This window comes from Macaca fascicularis, chromosome 10 (genome assembly GCF_037993035.2).
Source record: "Macaca fascicularis isolate 582-1 chromosome 10, T2T-MFA8v1.1".
NCBI lineage: Eukaryota > Metazoa > Chordata > Mammalia > Primates > Cercopithecidae > Macaca > Macaca fascicularis.
The window spans coordinates 582,798-591,379 of record NC_088384.1 but is presented as its reverse complement, the minus strand read 5'-3'; the positions used below and the strand labels follow the sequence as shown (position 1 = coordinate 591,379).

Below are 8,582 nucleotides of genomic sequence, written 5' to 3'. Positions count from 1 at the left end.
GAGAGAAACTTCCTGAGGCCAGGCAGCTGTCTCCAAACCCACCTCGTGCCTCCTGACCCTGAAGGTGGAGGACCCAAGTCATTCACGTCAATAATTTACCTACATGCATGTCAGATTGAGATTCAGCCCCCAGATCTAATCATCTCTATGCAGGAATGTGTCAGGAAGGTATACAATTCTATGAGTTCGACCTGGGGGAACAAAGGCAGGCACCCTCGACACAGATGTAGGGCGGAGGTGGGCGCCCAGCGCGGGAGCATGTCCAGCCCTGCCCAGTCACACAGCCACCCTGCCATGCCAGTGCAGGAGCCGCCACCGCGTCTCGGGGAAAAGCAGCTTCTCCTGCACAGGAATCTACCCCTGAAAGTGTGTTCCTGAGAAGGTGTGGACCAACATCTCAGAAATTAGACACCGTGTAACACGCTTATCTATACAGGCTGCCTATGTCAGGGAATCACCAATAATTCCCATCTCGCCATCAATTATTTCTGGTAAATACTGGTTATTCTAAGTTAACTGAGGCAACACAAGAACAATATAATGGAAATGTCAGAGTCAATCAGCTCCACCTGCTGAAGAGCTGGGACTAATGATGAAACCTAAGGGATCCTAGAGAACGCAGCAGGATCCCAGACCCCGCGGACCACCCCAGCCTCCTTCCACAGGAGAGTTAGTCGTGGGGCCAAGGAACGGCTTTCCAAGGAATCTCAGAGGATCTCAAGGTCTTGAAAGTTTAATGGGAATTGAATATTTGCATCTGAGTCACACGAGCACATTAAAAGTAAAATTTCCTCTTTCCACTAGAATTATGAGCTTGCGGCGGCGACACTGGCTGTATCTCATGCTCGTGAGATGTTTGGGCACAGCCGTGCATCTCTGGTGAATCATTTATAATAATATGAAAGAAGTGCTTGGGCCCTCGATCCAGGACCACAGACCCCACCAACGAGGGTCTAAACAGGACAAGCCTCGGCCTGGAGAGGCTGGTGTCCGTGGGGGCTGGGAGGAGCACCAAGGAAACTCAGGGGCAAGCCCCACCCAAGCTCGGCATGTCCTACCCCACGCAGTCGACATCAGCCACAGGGATCTTTTGTTGTTTTTTGTTCAGGAAGGAACATATTAAAAAGCCCGGGGCCCAGGGCCTGGACTCCTCAAAGCTCTCCACAGAGCCGGGTTAATTGGCACCTTCCGTCATGTTAAAATCAACTATATATGGCTGCTGAGGGCATCTCAGAGCAGGTGCAACGCTGAGCTTTCTTGCTGTCTGGGGAAAGCAGGAATTCCAGGCCTCTGCCTTCCTACCTCCCCAGAGGCTCTAGCCCAGATGAGCTCAACTTCTCCCAGGTGAGGAGCACAGAAAAGCTTCCCACATGCCCCTCAGGTCACACACGAGCGGTGCAGACCCTTGCACCTTGGCACGAGCCCTCCCAGAGGCAGAAGCCCAGCCCTGTGGCCCCGGCCTGGCAGGAGGCAGCTGCTGGGGCCCCTGCTCAGGGTTCAGCACAGCGAGGTCCAGCCACAGCAGGTGAGACATCCACCATCCGGCCATTCATCTTTAACCTAAAACAGACACAGGAATTTGGCAAGGGGTTCCTTCCCCTGACAAACCCATCCTTCCTGTTCTCATCTCTCCCTCCTGCCCCAGTACTGCGCCCAAGGCCACCCAGCACTGCGCCCAAGGCCTGACTCCCAGTTTCACAGGGAATCCAAGACAATTAAGATTTTGAGAAACTGGGAGCTACACAGAAAATGAGGCGGTAAAGCCAGTGTCCACTGATCCTCCCCTCCCCACAGCGGAGAACAGTCCTCGGGATAAAACCCACGGGGCAGGGAAGACGCGATCAAGGTGGGCAGGACAGAGGAGCCACAAAGCAGGTGGTTCGGAGAACAAGGCCACGTGAACACAAAGCTAAAGTGCTCAGCGGCTGGAAGACAAAACACAGGAGACAGAAACACTGACCATTTACAAAGAAAAGAAAAAAAAAGCCTCACTCTTAAGAGTCCATCAAGATTTAAGTTCTCAAGTCACAATGTATCAGCACAGACTTCTCATAATGCCTGAAACTTGGCACAGTAAACACGTGAATCAGTTCTCCCAAGTCCAACGTTTTCTTTGATGAGCCTCTTGAGTCTCAGGCTGGTTTCAAAGTAAGCCCTTCTCTGTTTGTTGATGACTTAATAATTAACATACTTGAAAACACATTGACTTCCAAATTAATCTGCTAATAAAATATTAATTACTACACTGGCTGTCATCCACAGAAAAAGACACAATCACTTTCTGGTTTTAAAAACATTAGAATTCGAAGCCCCTTTGGCCATCTGAACAGCCCCTGCTTTTGACAAGGGCATTCCAAAGGTAATCTGAAAAACTAGTCCAGGCCATGATCGCTGGGGGGTCGGACTTGCCTCATCACCCCACCTCCCTTCTGGAATTAGACAGAACTTAGACGTTTAGTCTGATGGGAAACATTTACAATCTATTCTCTCCGAAGCTACCTGGAGGATTTCCTCCACATGACAAAGCCTTGGTCTCCACAACCCCTTATCTGACAACTCTCTTAACCAACTGTCAATCAGGAAATTTTCGAATCTACCTATGACCTGGACACCCCTGCTTCCAGTTGTCCCACCTTTCCAGACCAAACCCATGTACATCTTACATTTATTTGATTGATTGTCTTATGCCTCCCTAAAAGCTATAAAACCAGGCTGGGCTCTGACCACCTCGGGAATACGTTCTTAGGATCTCCTGAGGGCAGTATCAAGGGCCATGGTAACTCATTTGGCTCAGAATAAATCTCCAAATGCTTCACAGAGTTTGACTCTTTGCTGACACGGTACCTTTCATGGGTATTCATCTGGGGGACTCACAATCAACCGGAGGCATCAGTTGCCCAGTGTGCAGAAGTCTCTGCAGGACTGAGCCTCTGGCACGGGGACTCCAACCCCTGAAGCAGCAGCTGTCTCACGTCCCACGGCCTGATAGACCTGCACCTCCCGGGCTTCTCATTTCAGAGTCTCAGCAACAAATCTACCAGACGTGATCAACATCACAGAATATTCCTCGGGGCTTTTGGCTGTTGTCTCTCCCCAAGTTTACTCTAGAACCAGAATGGCAACACTCGGAACAGGATGGTTCTCAGTCACCGACCCTCCTGGTAAATACACTGTCCCCAAGGCCCTTTCCCGCCAGTCACAGCTTCCTTCATGTCAGGCTCGAAGGCCACCTCCCCAAGAAGGAAATCTCTTCAATCCAGCAATCACAGCTCCTGTTCCCATCTAGAGCTTGTCTGCCAGGAAGGGAAGACTCCTCATTCCAGAGACAGCAGGTGCCACAAACTCAGGGTATTAGCCATTGCGAAGGCAAACACTCATGAAATTAATAGACTTTTTCCTCCTTGGATACTGACGTTTTCTCTTCTGGAGGTCAGCCAAGGCCATCTGCACGAGTCACGAGCGTGATGGCTCCAGCCCCTCCTTCAGTGTCAGGAGTGTGGCTCCACTCTGAGACCCTCCTGCATCAGCCAGGCCATGCACCTGTTCCCACGACTGCTGTCAGCGGACTACAGCGATTCTAAGATAGTCAGCAAGCTGACATTCCGAAGGAAGCATTTTAAAGAAAAATGTGTAAGTTTTATTGCATGAAATCAGCTACATCTTTTGCTACTCCAGAGGCTTGTTTTGCTTTCCTCAAGGTTCTCTACAATGATCCTGACAGTCAAGGTTCCCAGTTACAGGCAGAGGGTTGGGCAGGCCGCGTCTGATGTGTAACACACACAGAGGATCCACGTCAAAGGATTTTCCCTGTTCACCAACATCATCAGGACAAACTTTAAACAGTAATAATCTGCCTGTCTGGAAAACTGAGCTCACTTGAGGACTAATGCAACAAATGTATTTGACAAAGTTGCAGGTGGACGTTTTAGTGAATGAGTCACTATTTCAAGGAGGATAAAGGCTCACTATTCAAAGGCATGTTTTTGTCAAGTTTTCTAATTTCAGCTTCATGCCTTTAAATCATGAAGTGAGACTTGTACCTGATACATTACAGAATCTCTACAAAATAGACAAAATTCCAATTCTGTACCTTCACTCTCATTCTTTTCCATATGTGTACAGATGGTCGTAATTTAAGTTGGCATTCCAACAGGATTTCTAAATTAAACTGTCTTCTACTTTAAACACTACGTGTTAAACATTACACGTGCCATTGTTCAACATTTATAGCAGGGTCTGTATGGCCCATTTTAAAGATTTCTTCCTCACTAAAAACAAGCGTTTAAACAATAAATGGTTTACTCTAAAATATTCTAGAGACAGAGATACATTTGGAGAGTGGACACACTTAACACAGAAGTCCGCAACATCAAACAGGCACAACCAGCAGTGAGGGTGGAAAGGGCGCCATGTGAGTGCCCCTAAAAACACACACAAGCCTGGCTGCTTAAAAGGAATGAATATAGCTCAACACTCCTATGTGAACATTGATGTGTCTACTGCCTTACAGAATCCTCCTAGCTGAGCTGCAGGAATCTTCTTTGGAACCTTTTCTCACCTACACTGCCTACAGGTGCCCACTGGGCTCCCCCTGGGCAGTATCATGTTTTTGTTTAGAATATCACACTATTTGGAGGCCTGTTTAATCCCAAGTCAGAGCCTTATCATAACTCAGACACCATCCCTCAGGGCTTGTGGGCTAACTTCGGCTAATGCAGGCTGCTCCACAGTGCCCTGCAGATGGGCTTGGTGCATCCACACGATTTTAGGATTTGGGGCTGCCGTTTTCTGCAGTCACAGATGCGGACTTACATATTCATCATGACTGAAGGCAGCACGCATTTTTATGTTCCTTCTGTAATGGTAATAATCATGGCAACATTTCCTCGATCCTTAGAAAAGCCTCCTAACAGCAGTTGCATTCCACCCCCTTCCTTAAAATTAATAGAATTTACCAAACTAGGTGAAATCAGTGTTCATGAGAAAGTGAGAAATCAGTGTTCACACAATGGCATAGTAGCTGGGCATAGAGTGTACGTCAACATCCCAAACTGAGCACCCATCACAGTTATTCCCAACTCGCAGGAAAGCTAGAAAATTTAGAAGGCTTAAAACATAATTATAAATGAAAATAACAAGAAATCAAAGTTTTTGAGGAGCAATTGTTAGCCAAGCAAGGAAAGCCATTAACCAGTGCTGATTACATTGCATTTGATTACAGCAGCCAAAGACGTGTCAAGAGGAAGAGACTTTTAAAGATTAGTCTTTCGGTAAGAATGGTTGCTTAACCAGTTCAGACTACTGGGGTACACCAATTATCAATTAAAAAGCAAGGCAAACTAGTGTGAGTCATTTTCCTTAATCCTTAATGCGTCAAAAATTACCACATTGGCCAAGCTGGTCTCCAACTCCTGACCTCAGGGGATCTGCCCGCCCCGGCCTCCCAAAGTGCTGGGATTACAGGCGTGAGCCACCACGCCTGGCTGAGAACTGTTTGACAGAGGCTGAGGGGAGGCTCCTGTCCCTTCCTGGGACATCCACATCCCACCCAGTTTCCCATATCGACTATGACACTCGAAGCATCACAGCAAGGGCAGCTGCATCCCCGCAGTTCTCTGCACTCATGCCACAGCTGCGTGAGCAGCCGCAGCCCTGGAGCTGCCACTCAGCCTTATCGTGCTGGCACAAGCACAGTAGAAACTACCAAGCCCCCAAGAGGGAGGATTGGGGACCCAGGGGAGTGAACCAGGAGGGAGGAATGTGGCCCAGGAGAGTAGGGAGGAGTGGGAGCCCTGGGGAGTGAACTATGAGGGAGGCGTGGGGGCTCAGGGGAGTGAACAAGGAGGGAGGCGTGGGGGCCCAGGGCAGTGAACCAGGAGGGAGGAGGGTGGAGTTCGGCCCAAGGAGTGAACCAGGAGGGAGAAGTGCGGTCCAGGGGAGTGAGTCAGGAGGGAGGAGGGAGGAAAGCGGTCCAGGGAATGAAGCAGAAGGCTCTGGGGGTAGCAAGTTCACACACCACAAATACCTCCCAATCCATCCGCGTGCAGGGAGGGGATGGAAACCACACAGGACCTGCAGCACTTTCTCCTCGCAGATGAGGAGTGAGGATACCGACTCATGCACAAAATCAGAGCTAAATTTCTACCACGGTGGGGAGACGCTTCATAGACCCAAATGGGTACAAAAAGAAACCAATCATACAAGATCAGTGGATGGAATGGGATCAGAAATTTAAGCCTGTAACGAGTTTTCAGAAAAAACTTCACTTTATCTGCAAGATGACTGCAGCTCTGCTTGATCATTTCTGCAAATGTCTAACTCGCGATGAGCCATCTCAGAGCCGTTCAAGAGGAGTAACAAAATCAAAACGCCACGGCATCCTCCGTATTTTAGATAGCCTGCAACAGTATGGAAATGAGCAGCGGTGCCAGAGCTTTCAAGTTTGTTTGAAGTAAATTCCAGCATCAGGGCAGCATCTTCCTGGCTGAAGCAATGAGGTAGGCTCCTGCTCACCGCATGGGAGACCAGCTTTCAGCTAAGCTGCTGTTAAGGGTCTGCAAACCATGATCCCCGACCGAGCCTTGGCCAGGGATTTTTACACGTTGAAGTTTTCACAAAAGAAATATATGCAGAGACTTCTGTGGCCCTCAAAGCATAACACGTTGCCTACTCTGCCCTTTACAGGAGCTTCTAGCTTTGCTGTCAGTTACAAAGTGTTTCTATAAAATAATGTCACTGATTCTCAAGCATGCCAGCAAAAGTCACACTTCTCAACAATCCTCAATGGAGATGCACCATCCTGTGTTTCACACAGATTTTAGATTTTTAAAAGCCAAAATAAGGGAGGTAATTCAGCTAAGTATTATAGTAACACAATTTGAGATACTTACTGATGTGTGACAACAGAATACTTGGCATTCCTGTGAGGCAATAAACTAGCTCAAACACAAAATAACAAATCAAAGCATGTTTTGGCCTCTCAATCAGTGAAATTGGAAATAACATTCAGTTAAATGACACTAAAAAAAAAAAAAAAAAAAAAGCACAAACAAAACAAATACTACTACACCATCACTCCTTAAATTTATTTAACTACTGCTGCCAAATAAAATGGAGAGACTTCTTACTGCAGGGTAATAATCGGCCATTGTCATCATGAAATAGACCGCTGTGCAGGCTCAGGCCCTCCAGCCCACAAAGGCAGGGGGAGGGAGGAGAAACGATGGCCAGAAACAAAGGGACAGGGCAACCATGACCTAGTCAGCAATTGTACCCTCCCACCTTTCTTCTGGACTTACAATTTTGGAGCCATCTGGGTTTACCTTCCTATGTCCATAAGTCAGCCAGTTCTCGAAGCCAGAAATCTACAATGCTTCTGGCAGCCAAGTCCTCTCGGCCTTCCCCCATGTTTTAGGGCCTCATCAGCTCACCCCTGGATAGTATCAATGGCCTCGGAGCTCCAGTCAACCTTGCACTCCACAGACTCAAGTATGCCAAGAGCCACTCCAGGCTGCCACTGCCATGACCAAAGGCTTTCAGAGACAGTCGCCAGCACTGCACAAATCCATGTGGCTTCACCAGGCGCAAAGCGGCTCCAGCATTCCATCCAGTCTGTCGCTGCTACCATAGCTGTGAGTCTAGGATGTGTCAGGAAGGGAAGGAAGACACCATGTACCTCATCTCATTTAAGCTTCAGTGTCACAAGGTGGATTTTGTCGTGCCCGTTTTATGGATCAGGAAAGTTTTAAGGAGGGCAAGCACAGGGCCCTGCTGACACAAGAGCAAGACCCGCAGAGGCCTGGACATGACCCCCGTCCCACGCTCCCTGGGTCCTGATATCCACTCCTCCCCCGTGGGAGCCTGATCCTGGGTCTGCCTGAATTGCTACCATTCCTAAGACACGACTCACGTCTGTCCACCTCCTCCTTTATCTGTTTCCCGCAGCCCAGAGGCGTGTGTGCTCTTCCATCCAGACAGACATCACACTTCAGCACCTGCATCTGACATCACTTCAGCCAAAAGCTTCTCTCAAACCTCCCCCCACACCTGCCGGTCACACAGGTCTGCACCCATCACCTTTCTCACACGAATTCTCACATATTCCTGTGTAGCACCATCCAACTGATGATAGTCTGAGAGGAGGAAGCTTTGTAGATAAATCCACTTTCTACTTTGCTCCCAGCCCTCGGTCTTGCGTCTTGGATGAGGCAACCGATTAACAGCAATTTCATTTCAGCACAACATTTCCATTTGAAGAAACGCAGAGCATAGGGCTCTGGTCATAATTAAAAGCTTGTTTCATTTGTCATTTGAAATTCCATGTACTGCTGCAACAGCAGCACCCCCTCCTCGCCAGGCTCTGCCCTAAGGACATCTTTCCTGGCAGTGAGAGCCCCGCAGGTTTCCCAGCGCCTCGGGCTGCGGCTTCCACGCTGGGCCGGCACTGACAGGACCGGAATGGTGCCCCCAACAACTACGGGATTGGAAGCTGGTCGACTGCTCTGTAGAATGGAGACATGTTAGTAATCCCCGACATTTCCACTGACAGGCTGCTCAGGTAAACTGGGAAAAATCCACAAACT

General features: G+C 48.6%; 1 long non-coding RNA gene across 1 annotated transcript; it reads right to left on the bottom strand.

The window, feature by feature from the left end:
* Positions 1 to 721: 721 nt before the first annotated feature.
* Positions 722 to 2,134, bottom strand: LOC141407810 (uncharacterized). The gene is made up of 2 exons (XR_012418495.1): positions 1,993 to 2,134; positions 722 to 1,560 (listed from the first exon to the last, which is right to left on the bottom strand). It is a non-coding gene; the product is annotated as an uncharacterized lncRNA (long non-coding RNA).
* Positions 2,135 to 8,582: the final 6,448 nt, after the last annotated feature.